We start from the raw sequence: 15,070 nt of genomic DNA, 5'->3' as shown, positions 1-15,070 counted from the left end.
CCAGCAAAACCTCTATTAGCATTAATAGTATTTCTGACCTAAAAACTGTAGGGTTGGGTCCATAGATATCCAATTCTTCATCCCCTTATTCATTCAAGTAGTTGATATCTATCAGATGACATATATAAGTAAGGGGTTCTAAGCATGGGTGCTAGGTATTTAAGATGCAACAGAATGAATCTGTTTATTCTGTCTGAGTACATGATACAAAAATGAAATAAAATGTCTACTCCAACAATTAGATTTCCAGCTTCTTTTCAGATGCATGCATATTTTAATATATGTCATAACTCTGCCATGCATTCCTGTTAAGTGTCCATCCTGCATATTTCAATACATTCTTCAAATCTGATTTTATTGGATCCAGAGCACCAGATTAACTCATAGCATAGTTACTCAATGGAAGTACCACAGTTGCGCAGATTATTAGGGTTGCCAACTTTCCGATTGCAGAAAACCAAACACCCCTGCACTGCCCCTTCCCGAGGTCCCACCCTTGCCACATCTGTCTCTGATGCCCCCACTCACTCCATCCCCCTTACCTCCATCGCTTGCTCTCCCCCACCCTCAATCATTTTTACTGTGCTGGGCAAGTTGGGGTGCGGGAGGTGGGGAGGGCTCTGGGGATGGGCCAGAAATGAGGGGTTCAGAGTGTGGGAGAGGGCTCCGGGCTGAGGCAGAGGGTTGGGGTGCAGAGAGGGGGAGTGAGAGCTCCGGCTGGGGGACTGGGCTCTGGTGTGGGGCTGGGGATGAAGGGTTCAGAGTGTGGGAGGGTGTTAGGGTGCGGAAGAGGGTTCTACTCTGGGTTGGGGTGTGGAAGGAAATTCAGGGTGTGGGCTCCAGGTGGTGCTTACCTCAGGCAGCTCCTGAAAGCGGTCAACATGTTCAGCCAGGAGCTTGAGTGAAATGCCGGATGCTTCCAGGAGCTGCGTGGAGCCAGGGCAGGCAGGAAGTCTGCCTTAGCCCCGCTGCACCACTGACCGGACTTTTAACAGTTCGGTCAGCGGTGCTGACCGGAGCCACCAGGATCCTTTTTTTTTTAAACCGGATGTGTGGCAACCCTACTACAGAGACCACATATGATCCATACAAGATTTTTAAAAACAGAAGGCAGAATTCTGCTCTTAGGTCCACACTGCAGAATTCTAAAAAGTGTAGTAAGTGAAGCTTTTGAAGGACTATCTTAATTTACAATATCTGCTCATAAATACTTCAAAAAGTATTCATATTCATAGCAAAACATTTGTGATAGTAAATCTTAGTATGCGTAAAGGACTGTACAATTTAAAGATTTCTATACACCTTAATCCTGAAACCCTCTCTATGAAATAAGTAACTATCCCCATTTTTACAGAAAGGGAAATTGTAGCCTATTGGGCTAGCCTGATTGCTTGCCTATATATCTTTTCTTATGGATTTCTTATGGATTTTATTATTTGTTTTATTATAATAGATTTATAGGGTTATATTATATATTATAGGTTGTAACACAAGAGACCTACAGGCCACATTCTATATGCTGAGCTAAGGCAAAGTTAGCATACATATGTCTGGGATCTTTAACTCAGATAGCAAAGTTAGCATACATATGTTCGGGATCTTTTCACCTAACTAGGTGGTAAGGAGCTAAAACGTATGGTCCATATATGGCTGCAACTTTTAACATAGATACATAAACAATACTTAGAAGCAGGTTGGCATAGGGGGCTTCCTAAGCTCCTACCCTTAAACTTAACAGGTACACCACAATGAAAGAATGGAAATAACCGGGTAGGACAAAAATAACAGATGTGACAATGATCTAATGCCATTAATACATACACACATCAATACATACACACATACCAGCCTATGGAGTAAGTGTACCCTCACATTTTGTGAGTGAGGAAACAAAGTTTGGACATAGGAAGAGGGGTCAAATACTTAAGTTCTATAAGAGGGGTGACCCACCATGCCAAGGAAGCTTCAAAGTTTCTAAGCTTCAGGGTTTCTAAGTTTCATGCTTCAAGTTTCAGGCTTCTTTGTTTATTAGTCTGTTAATTCATAATGGTACGTTTAGGTCAGTTAGTTAAATAAAACTCTAAAGTTAGCTTTGATAGCTCTTTAGCTTCTCCTAAGCTCTGCACCTTTCACTCAAGAATTGAGGAACCTGGATCTGAATCTCTTGGCATGCCAGAGGCAAGGCTGGTCCTTTGTCTCTTATCACCAGGTCATCCAGAAAGCCTGTGAGTATATTAATTAAAGCTTTATAGTATATAATATCACATATATTCCTAGAACAATATTATTGCATTTGTAACTCTGATTATGTTACCATATGATTACTATTTGAGTACTATTCCATTTATCTCAATAAAAGTCTTTAAGGCTAAATTTGTCTCAGTGTGAGTGTCCTTGTAATACCTCCAAGGGTCCTTGCAAACTCTGTGTAGCATGGTTCTAGGACAAGAACTTTATTATCTTCTGATCAGATTGATTGGCGAGCCTATAACCCATATTATCTGAAATAATAACATTAACCTCCTAAAATCAGGCAACAAAATCTACACAGAGAAGGTAAGTGACTTGTCCAAGGTCTTTGTGCCAGATCAATGGCACAGCAAGCCCCTCTTCCCCATTCTTTTACTGGATTTGCTAGATCAGAGCCATTGACTTTTGGGCAATGGTGCAAGTTTTTCACGGAAGGGGTGGGTTTGAGGAACTTTGTTTTTATTTTGCTTGGCAGAGGGGGAAAGAGTGATTGGTTTTGTTAAGGATTTTAACTATGCTTATGTGTGATTTTACCGGTTATGTTGTGATGTGATTGTGGGGTAATGAAGTTTCTATATTCAGAGTATTTACCTTTGTGGAAAAAATTACTTGTTTAGGTAGTTAGAATTTAGAAAAGGAGTCTTTATTAGTTAACCGTCAATAAATAAAATGTAGAGGGTAGAAATGTGAGCCAATGTAGTGATGGTACAATTCACCTTGAAAAGATTAATTTGTGCTCTTGAGCCTTTTCATCTGTGTAACCAATAGGAAGCTGTTGGGTTACATCATGCTTCACACAGCTTTCAGCTTAGTCAGACACCCAAATGAAAAATGTAGCACTCAAGGATATCAAATAGATGTGAAAATTGCTAGATGGACTCCACATGCAGAATTCAATGAAAGGGTTACACTGATTAATAAATGGAGAGATTTTCATATGGAAAAAGTTAGGAACACTAACAATATCCAACTTTAGTCAACTGAGTGAGAACACAACTGAAGGAAATTGCTCACATTCAGGAGCGGGGGGTGTAATTTCCAGGTTGGGTAGAGATACCATGCTAGCTCTCATTGAGGTAGCATGCTCAAAATAGAAAAGTGTAGCTGCCGCAGCATGAGTGGCAGGACCAGCTAGCCACCCTGAGTACAATCCTGTTTGAAACCCTAGGTAACGTTCTCAGGCACCTAGCCCCTCCCACACCCATGAATGGGAGAGATGGATGCAATAGTTTGTACCATGTGTCAAGGGAAGGCTTAGCATTCTAGAGGCCCAACTATGAATATGAAGTCGCCTCAGAGCTCCTACTGCCATTTCTGTGCCCCTGGCAGATCAGTGGTGGATTACTAAATGGAGAGTCCAGACTCACCAGAACAGTTTCTTGCTGCTCATTCCATGTTTGCGGCATTGTGAATTCACACTCAAGGTGTAGGTGTAAGTAAGCTAAATACATAAGTATATATAAAATAATGTACACATAAAAATGCTCTCCTCTGTTGCATCTCTCTACTTCTCTTCTACTTTTCCGTTCTCTTGGTTGGAATATAAGTACTTAGGAAACAATCTGTCTCTCAGTCGCAATGAAGGAAGGATTCCCTTTGGCCCATCCACAGGGATCCTGCCTTTCTCCCTTATGAAAATATGATGATTTAGGTGGGCTTAGTGTTTGCCTGCCCTCCAAAGCAGATGGAGAAGCTCATTCATGGGGGTGAGGATACTGCCTTTCCTTCCCCAGCCAAGATGAGAGTGAAGCTCTGCTCTCATCCATGGTACATGTGTAGGAGTTTGCAGCGGTTGTCTTGATCTTTCCTTCCCAATCCAAAGGGGAAGCTTTGGGGAAGGAAGAGCCACAAGGGAGCAACTGCCTCTCCCTCTGGCTGGATGAAGAGTGGGGGGCCATTTTTCTCCCCTATGTTCTCTAGTTGTCTCTTCCTTTGCTGCCTGCAGAGTTCTTTTAGAGGAGAACAAGGGGCATTTTCAAGAACAGAAGCTGAGGAGGAGAAACTTCCAAATACGTTGTGCCATGTTAACCACTGTTGGCCAATACAGTATATTTCTCCTGCTCCCTTAAACCCCGACCTCTTAAAAAATAAACACACACACAACCTCTAGCAACTGAGAAACCCACTTAAGTGAGAGGTATGACCTCCAGTTTAGTGAAACATGTCACTAAAGGTACTAGAATACTGTCACAGAACATGAATGTGCTAGGAATATAGTAGAACATTAGTTAATAATAATTAAGGGAGATATCCCATCTCCTAGAACTGGAAGGAACCTTGAAAGGTCATTGAGTCCAAGCCCCCTGCCTTCACTAGCAGGACCAAGTGCTGATTTTGCCCCAGATTCCCTCAAGGATTGAACTCACAACCCTGGGTTTAGCAGGCTAATGCTCAAACCCCTGAGCTATCCCTCACCCCCTGAAGTTGAGATATCCTTCTCCAGTCCTCCCCTATGCAGCACCCCCAAAGGGAGTGGACTGTAGACTTAGACAAATTACCATCATGGTTCTAAGACTTTGACAGTTCAGTACCAAGAAACCAGTCTCTAGTGGAAGAATGGGATCTATCTCAGAACAGGGATAAAAGAGGAAAACAGGAAGAAAAACAAAAGTGGTGAAGGCCGGGGGTTGGGAATGCATTAAACATCATACAAATTTGGAAAAAGGAATAATAATCAAACTACACAATAACTTGCAACTTATAATACACACAATATTTCAGGATAGTCAGAGGCCAAGGCCAAGCTCAACCTTCAGGCTGACTCATATAAAAATCCTTATATATTTTGTGGGGGAAATGATTGCTACTGTCTAATTGCACCCTCATCCTTTCAAAATGGTTTACATTAAGAAGGAAATAATTCCCCTTAAAAAATAAACCCAAGATTCAATAACAAAATTCAATTAGTCTGGCAGTCAGCGTACTTGAACATGAGCGACCCAATATCCTGCATCAGCCCAATGATATGTCAGTGTTTGAAATGTGACCAGTATTGGCCCATGCATGTGAGGATTTTCAGAAAATTGTATTTCATTCATACTGAGCCCCACATAGATTACAATGGATAGGCCTTGCCTAAACAGACTGCTGCTGGAGATGTGGGTTTCAGAAACATGTGAGCAAGAGTGGTTCTGGGACTGTAACTGGATATAATCCTCTTTGCTAGGCAGGAGGATTAATTTGATTATGGAAGTCTCCTTAAAAATTACTTCTCAGAATTACTTCTAGAAGCTTGGCACAGTAATGTGGGTGACCTTCCTATTAAAGGCAACGTTTCAGAGAAGAGGAACCTCCAAATTTTTTTAAAAGAATTGGGCTAACTTTAGAAACCTCTGATTAATACCTTGTGGATGGAAACCAAGGTGTTACTCTTCTTTCTTCTCCTTGCCTCCCTTCCCTCATTTCCTTTCCCTCCATTACCATTCCTTTATTCTTTTTTTGTTGTTGCTCTTTTGTTTTTGTTTTTGTTTTTGTGGTTATTGTCTCCTTTTTGTTAAAGAAAATAAATCAATATAAATAAACAAACCTGACTGTGCTACAAAAATTCCACCCTTTCTATATAAACTTGCCACATTGATGCCATTAGGGAGCATTGCTGACTTGTAGGCATTTGGTTAAATGTAAAAATCATTTTCAAAATATGGGATTTCAGGAAAATATTGTTGCTGACATTACCACAATAAGTGAAGCTATAGGACAGGCTGACTTCTGGTTTGAATTCAAACTTGGTACTGAAATGATGTAGGGACAGGATTAATAGACCTCCCTTGCAGCAGGGTAGGGTAGTGACTTCAGTGGCAGCCGGGGGATGCTCAGTGCCTTTGAAATTCAGGGTACTTATTTATGTGCCTAAAATGCCCATTTCTGAGTTTCTTGACCATAATATACTATATGAGCCTATTAATGTTTATCACTGTGCTATCAATACTCATCCCTTTTCTCTACTATACTAGTTGATCTGTGCCATTTAAACTATGCTTAGCTTGTGCATTATTTCTTCCAAAATGCATCACTTTACACATTAAATTTCAAACTCCGCCTCTGAAATTGTTTGCCTGATCTGCTAGGAATATCCTATAAAACAGCTACTTTCTTGTAACTCATAACCACTTCACTTGTTTTAGTGCCATCTGTAATGTTAATCATAGAAATGTAGGGCTGAAATTGACCTACAACTCATAGAGTCCAGCCCCGTGAGCTGAGCAGGACTATGTAAAACATCCCGAACAGGTGTTTGTCAAATCTGTTCTTAAAAGCCTTCAGTGATGGGGATTCCAGAACTTGGAAGCTATTCCTTTACTTAACTACCCTTAGAATTATAAAGTTTTCTAATGTCTAACCTAAATCTCCCTTGTTGCAAATTAAGCCCATTACTTCTTTTCCTACCTCCAGTGGATATGGAAAACAATTGATCACAGTCTTCTTTATAACACCCCGTAACATATTTAAAGACTGTTACCAAGACCTCCATGACTAATCTTTTCTCAAGATTAAATATATGTCAGTTTTTCAAAACTTATTTTTGATGCTCTCCTCTGGACTCTCTTCAGTTTCTCCACATCTTTCTTAAAGTGTTTGCCCAGAATTAGACATAGTACTCCAAGTCTCAGCAGGGCAATTACCACCTTTAATCTTACATACAACATTCCTATTAATAAACTCCAGAAGGATGTACTTCTTTTCACAACTGCATCACACTGAAATCAGATTCAATTTGTGATGCAATATTAGCCCCCAGACCTCTTTCAGCAATACTATCACCTAACCAGTTATTCCCCATCTTGTAGTTGTGCATTCAATTTTTCCTTCCTAAGTGCAATATTTTGCACTTATCATTGTTGAATTCAGACCAGTTCTCCAATTTGTGAAGGTAATTTTGAATTATAATCCTGTCCTTCCAAGTGCTTGCAATCCCTCCCAATTTGGTGTCATCTGCAGATTTCTGCAAAGCGTACTTTATGCCATTATTCAAATCACTAATGAAAATATTGACTAGTTTCAGACCCAAATTGACTCTTGTGGAATCCCATTAGTAATGCCCTCCAAGTCTGCCAGCAAACCATTAATAACTATTCTTTAAGTATAGTCATTCAACCAGTTGGCCCCCCACAGCTCCCAGTGGCCACAGTTCCCGGCCAATGGGAGCTGCGGGAAGCAGCGGCCAGCACATCCCTGCTTATAAAGGCGAGCCATGACAACTGGTGAGGAAGCAAGATACATTATCAATGTTTATCTTAATTATATCCTAAAGCACAACTACATAAAAGTGAATCTGGGCCCTATCCAGTCAATGGTAGTCTTTTTTTTCTTTTTTTCAGTTTACATCAAGACCAACATGGTGAGAAAGAAGATGAGCTTGTTGTTGTTTTTTTTTAAAATACCCAATTTGTAAGGAAGGAACAAATCATTAAAAAAACAGCGTAGCATTCAGCATTAATAGCTTGAAGCCAAGGGGGGAAAAAGTATACAACATAAAGAAAATAAGAGCTCCATGACTGCTAATGCCTGTGTAAAGCAACTACTCAGTCCAAGATGACACCCAGAATATTTATTTTAAATATATTTTTTTCTTTTTAAGCGATAATGCAATCTTCCCCTACCATGCTGTCTTCTCCTAAGCTCTATAATTGAGATAGATACAGTAGAAAGGGGTGCTTTGTAAAGAATGCAGCTCCTGGTCTGGCTCTCCCTGTTAGTGATACTGTGAACACTTCTAATAGAAAAGAAATCTCTGAACTAAAGTCTTAACACTGCAGGTTAAAAAATATGAATGTAACAAATACCTAATATGGCTTTGATCTATACGTGAATCTAATTTCTCTGAAGGTATTTGGATTCTGTCAGATAGCAACCAAATAAAAGCATACAGGAGATGATTCCTGATACAATTGTACATTTTAATGTGATATAACCTAATGTAACATTTGAACTACATGTAACTCTATGCACAATAATGGAAGCTTTCAGAGTTATAAGAAATACTCTTGCAAAACAACCTACCTAACTGTTCAAAAATAAAACTTTGACTGTTACATCATTTTTCTAATGTTAATTAGGATAGTTAAAATTACAAAAGGCATTGCTAAAATTAAAGTCCTTTCTTAGTGCCCAGTCTAGCAGTGTTTCTGTCTGAGATTCTATTGTACTGGTAGTCAAGCATTTCACCCCTCCTTTCAAAAATCTGTGGGGGAAATAATTGCTACTGTCTGATTGCACCTTCATTCCATACCCAAACAATGAAAGTCTTAGCAGTGTGGGATAAGGGAGCTGGTTCAGACTGAGTCCAGACATACATAAATATGAATATGTGAACTGAGCAACACAAAATATGCACAACTAGAGTTGTGGCTCCCAATTGTTCAGTGATGTTGGGGGTTGTACTGTTTCCTTTTCTCACTTTTTTGCACTGAGAAACTAAATACTCAGTCTTCAATATATGCTTGAGAAGAACCAAGGATTAATTTCATCCCCTAGAGGAGTGTTTCTCGAACAGGGGGTTGTAAGGCTATTATAGGGGGATGGCAAGATGTTACAGAATTGCCACCCTTACTTCTGGGCTGCTGCTGATGGTGACACTGCCTTTAGAGCTGGAAAAGCTGGAGAATGGCAGCTACTGACCAGGCGCCAAGCTCTGAAGGCAGCACCGCCACCAGCAGCAGCACAGAAGTAAGGGTGTCATGATATGGTACCACCCCTCCTGCTCTCCCTCCCTCCATCAGTGTCCCCTTTTGGGAACTTGAATATGGTAACCCTACTTTACACTTTTTGAAAGGCTTCAGCGCCTTTGACTGCAGGGATAATAATTATATGCCTTATTTAGTGCTCTTATGAGTATATACAGTAATTTGTTATAACTTTTTTGAGAGGGGAGGGAGAAATCATCACAGCCTGAAATATTTATTTTCAAGGGGTGGGGGCAGCAAAAAGAAGTATAACCCCTGCCCGAGAGGTAACTCAGCAACCTTAACAGTCACCAGAAAAGTCAGATAGAAAGAGAGACACCTAGTTCTCCTAAAGATGGGGGTTGTGTCTTGCTTGGTCTGTGGGGCACTGTTATATAAACTAGAAAGGGTGACTATAATAATCCTGGCATTGGCACCAGTAAAGAGACCATCTTGACAGCTTTGGAGCTCTCAACATGCTGCTAAAGCCTGTCAGGATTTGAGGTGGGCATATTCAATTTTGCATAGTCAGGACCACTTTGCACAAGTTAATGACCCATTAGTTGTAATTTAATAGGTATTTAATATCAATATTTAATAACTGTTGTCCCTGATATTTGGTACCCAGGTGGCAAGCTGTCCAATATCTTTACCAATATTTTCTTTTTGCTAGCTGCTACATGAAGAGTCCATGGACTAGTCTCAGCTGCAGCTGTCCTGTAGGGTCTGGGGCTAGAAACAGCATCGCTGAATGACCCAAAGTAGTAACTTTCTGAAGTTCCAGTTATGTTCACATACACAACTGGTGTTGGCCATATGTTGGTATGGGCCAGTTATTTTTGAGCCCATGTGCACATCAAGATTAGAGCTGGTTGGTAATTATTTGATGAAATGTGTTTTGTCAGAAAATGCTGATTTATCAAAACTGAAACTTTTCAGGGGATTGTATTGGTTTTCATTAATTTGTATTGGGAAAGTTTTCTTGGGTCCAGGACAGTGCTGGCTTTTGGGGCAGGTGATCAGAGCCATTGTGTTTTTGCTCTTGTCCCTGCTCTGAGTCAGTTATTAATTTCCATACAATTATAGTGTTTTTTAATCTCCTACTACAGTAATGTTGTCCATTCAATAGGGCATTGGGCTGGGAGTCAGGAGATCTCATTTCTAATCTTGGCTCTGCTATTGATCTGCTGTGTGACACTGAAGTTACTTCACTCTGCCTCTGTATTGTTTTAGATCATAATCTCTTTTGGCCTGGGACTCACTGTGTGTATGTTCAGTGTCTATTTCAGTGGATTTCAGTTAGGCTTTACAACGTACTACTATAATATAAATAATTCAATCCTTTTTCATAATAAGGAAACCTACTGAGTTTGCTCTATATACTCCTACATGCTATATTCCAATAATATTAATTAAAAATACATCTTTACCATGATTGGGGGTACAATCTTGCAACCTATTGCAAGTGAGACTGCAGGACTGAGCCCTGAAACATCAAGCTTTGCTCGTTATTTTGGTTACATCATACTAAGCTTCCTAACAGTCTTTGATCCTGGCAGGATAATATCCTTGCAATATTGAAGGTTATGATGAAACAGAATCTCCTAATTTTTTAAAAAAATGACTCCCAATGCACAGGTAATTGGACCTAAATAATGTTAGACTCTCTTGCTCCTCACAGCTACAATCAATCAAAGACAGTTGAGAATAACAAGGGCTTACATGAAGCACTGAGTAAAACCATATTCCACCAGTGCACTTGTTACCAGTACCCTCAGAAGGAAAGATTACTAGATTATATCAGCTATCACTGGAAATGATGAGGAGTATGAAGGTATATTAACTTAGCAGCACATAAAACATAATATGTATGAAGGGGGGGGAAAAGGATACTGTGGAGTCCGAATATCAGTAAGTGGATAGACAGAAGTCAAACTGCCTGTCTCAGAGACAAAATTAAACTTTATTTTCCACCTAAACTGGTCTTTTTTTTCTCATTATATAACAGAAAGCCTCTACCTACTACACTGTACTTCCTTCCTAGTTTAGTCTTGCATCTCACCTTTGGGATGCTGATACCTTCATCTGAGTCAGCTGATGTTCATCTGATTCCATCCTTCTCTATCCTACTGCTCCATCTTTCTTTTATATATAATAAGCCAGCTCATTCTTCATCTGTCATATGCTATCTCTTGCCCTCTGTACCATCATCTTCCTGTCTCTGAATTGCAGTCCTAATTGCTTCCCTGCCTATCATATTGTCCTAATTTCTTACATCTTACAATACTGTCCTGTTTCTGTAACTCTGCACCCTTCTGTCCTTCATCTCTGCCTCTATTTGAATATGAACATCAAAGGGTAAATGTATTTTGAGTCCAGAGACGTAAGAGATTGAAAAATTTACAAAGATGTAGGCAGGGTGAGTTCACGCTAAAATGAAACATGCTGAAAAGTAACAGAACTTCTAAAGTTTAATTGTCTATCATGCATAAAATACCATTAGAAATTTTGAGAGTATGAAGAAAAGGAAGTTTTGAGACCAAAAAAAAAAAAATAAAATAAAATAAAAATCTAAACAAAAAAAACCTACAGCCCAAGAGACTGGAATGTCAACTGAATGTAGTGTATCAATTTTTAAAGTTTTTCACAAGTCAAAATCAACCTTGTATGGCTTCAGGGTCAGGAGCAGTCTTCTTTGGTACTTGTCTGTATAGTACCTACCATAATAAGCCTCCCCTGGCACTTGATTTGGGGTTCCTAGGGGTTACTATTTTACTACTCATAAATAACCTACCTCTAATATTTAATAAGTCCTGAATATCAATGTAGAAGTTAAGAACTGATCCTTCCTTAGATATGCAAATACATATTGTCCATTTTTTTTTAATTTTACAAGATAGACACCAGTATATTTGACATCTGTATTAACAGTTAAGAAGGTGATGGAAGAAAAACAATATCTGCTTTTATACATTGATTCACTAAAGCATGTGCTTAATTATAATTATGTGAACAGTTCCACTGATTTCAAAATAAAGCAGGTGCTTATGTGTTAACATCCTTGCTTACACAAAGGAGAATTAAGGTGGCAAGGTTAAATGATTAGACCAAGGCCACAGAACTTTATGAAAACTTCTGCTAGAGCAGCATGATGGGGTATGTTTCTCTGACAAGGGTCTTAATAAAATTTATTTAAGCTGGGGGCGCAAAGCCTTGTAGAATCTGTCTTGTGAGCAACCCACTAATCCTGTAAACTGATTAGATGCTGAGAACAAACTGTCCATCATTAGATAACCCTGGCAACTCAGGCTAGGTAGAGACTAATGGAAATAGAGGAAAACATCAGTTAAGGCAGCATCAGGTAAGGCACCAAATGCTATTTAAAAGTTAATTAGTTATTTTATATTTTAATAGTTATGGCTAGTATTGATAGCGGCCATTGAATAAACAACAAAGGTAATGGTTTGAAAAAGTGCATGGTAATTTTAACTAGCCAGCAAAAACAGCTTTTCACTTGGAGCTAATTATATTACTTCTCATTTGCAAAAACCAGGAATAACATATTGCTTTTTTGTAAAACTGGCAAAAACATATTTCACTAGTTTCACTGGGTCTGCAGAATTTCTCACACAGCTGTAATCAAACCCAATGGCTATGCCTTTTTAGCAAATGTGCTTACAAAAATTGCTTAGAAATACTTTGGTTGACAATAACTCTATTTTGAGAGCGCTACCTCTATGAAACATGCTCAGCTTTTTTATTTTTTAATTGGTCAATGGAGATTGGTTATTTCACAAAGATTTGATACCACAGAGAGTGTGGTGCTGACTTTCAGTCTATAACCAGCTAACTTAGGAAATGAGAATTGCATTGACTCAAGAGGACATTTACCCACAGCTCTGGATTGAGACTAAATTATATGATTTAGCAGCCCATAAAGGAAGGCGAGAATAGAAATAACTAGAGAAAATAGAGGTAAAAATAGCTTTTTGTGATCAGCTCTTGAATCAAGTTGTCATTTTTTGCAAGCCAAAGCTCAATCTTCTATGATGCTAGCTTCAGTTTTACATAGAACTATTACAGGTGAATCAGTGGTGATAAAACCAAAGCTATGAATGTCTCCTATAAAACAGAAATGAACAACCTGCCAACACTGCATGTAGATGGCAATAACATTGAATGGGTGAATAGTTTTATCTATCTGGGTAGTCTGTTGACAGCAGGAGGTTCTATATCCAAAGAAGTCACACGTCGGATTAGTCTTGCATCAGTGGCATTTCAGTATCTTCAAATGCCTCGGTTTGGGCAGTGGGATGCTTGCGTGACAACTAAGATATGAGTGTTCAATGCAGTAGTGATGACAACTCTGTTATATGGAGCAGAAACATGGCTGGTAAAAACAGCTGAAGAGAGGAAACTAAACAGTTTTCAGTGTCAAAAGTTACGCTTATTCTTAACATCTATTGATTTGATTTATTACAAATGTGGACCTACTTAGACAATCCTCGCAAGTTGCAGTCTTGCACCAGTTGAAAACAAGATGACTGAAATTAGAATCCTGTCAAACATTCAGAAGAATGTACAGAAGTTTTATCAAATGGAGGTAGAAGGAAGCATAGCACAAGGCAGAGGACAACTATGAGGTTGTAATATGCAATTGGAAGAATCTAAAAAGTGTTCCCCTTCCTCCCAACTACCACTACCACCATATTGACTCTCGCCAAAGAATGAAGACCTGTGGGGGACTGTTCAAAATGGAAGTCCATTCTATGTGCCACCATAGCTACATCATAGCTATGTGAATCTGCTGATGATGATGATTCACTAATTACTTTAGCTAAATCAGGGATGGGGCACCGCCCGTTGCTTAATTTCATCCAGCCACAGCAAATCTCAGAGTCGCAGGCTGGAAACCCCAAGCCTCAGCACCCCACTGTGGGAGGAAGTCCTGAGCCTCGACGCCCTCCTCACCCCTCCACGGTATATGGCACGCGATTGATTTTTTCTGTGGGTCAATGGTCCATGATAGAAAAAAGGTTTCCCACCTCTGATCTAAACCAATTAGCAGGTTAAAGGTGTCCCTGATCTACCTCACAATAATTCAGACATAGACAGAGAACACTTTAACTTCTGGTGGACATGGTTAAATTCTTGACTTGAGTATCCCAACTCTGCCAATTAATCATTAAAAAAAAAGAGCTCAGTATTAGAAAATAGTAATAAGTTAAGCTCTGTCTATACCATTGTGTTGTTTTGTTTTCATAATGATGTAGCTACACTAGTGCAAACCCCCAGCACATATATGTTTCACTGGTGCAAGTTGGGCCTTGCACTTTGTGACTTGTCCCAGTAAGATACTTAGGTAAGTTGTGCTGGTGCAAGCTCGGTCTTGTTATGATGAAGTGTTTCTAAGTTAGGTTTGCATCAGTGTAACTATGCTGATGTAGTTTCAGAGGTGTAAATTTCACTAATCTAGACCAGTGTTAAGAAATAAAACAGATAATAGCCAAAGTCACACATAATCTATATTCTGAACCATAGAATGGTTAGATGTTCTGCAGTACACTGTTTTAGGCCTGATCTACACTTAAATATTAGATCAACCTAGCTATATTGCTAAGGGCTGTGAAGAATTTCACATCCTGAGCATCATAGTTAGATCAACATAACCCCCAGTATAGATGCAGCTAGTTCTTCTGTTGACAGAGCTATCACTTATCAGAGTGGTGGTTTAACTACATCAATGGGGAGTGGGGGGGAATCTTTTGTTTAAAGGTGGAAGTATCTACACTACAGTGCTTCAGTGGCACAGCTGCAGCCCCATAGCTGTGCCACAGTAGCGGTTGTAGTGTAGACATGTCATTAGTTTGAAAGTAGCAAACCTGGAGTGAATTTGATTAGGTATATCTATCTATGTCTATTTTAGGGTTTTATATTTCCACTCATCACTATGTATTGGAGTGCATTTGACATAAAATTAGTAGCAATATCAAAGTCCATCCTCGAGTTCATGGAGTCTCTCACCTTTATCAGGTCAGAACTTGGGATAAGTTGTTTCCTCGGGTGGGGGGAGGGCTGAAAAAGTTTGGGAATAAAAGGGGTATTGACATTGTGAGTGTCACTCATAGCAGAAAGACTTTCTCAAAAAGAGACTTTAA

This window comes from Malaclemys terrapin, chromosome 5, assembly GCF_027887155.1.
Source record: "Malaclemys terrapin pileata isolate rMalTer1 chromosome 5, rMalTer1.hap1, whole genome shotgun sequence".
Taxonomy (NCBI): Eukaryota; Metazoa; Chordata; order Testudines; family Emydidae; genus Malaclemys; species Malaclemys terrapin.
Note: the sequence above shows the minus strand (reverse complement) of the source record.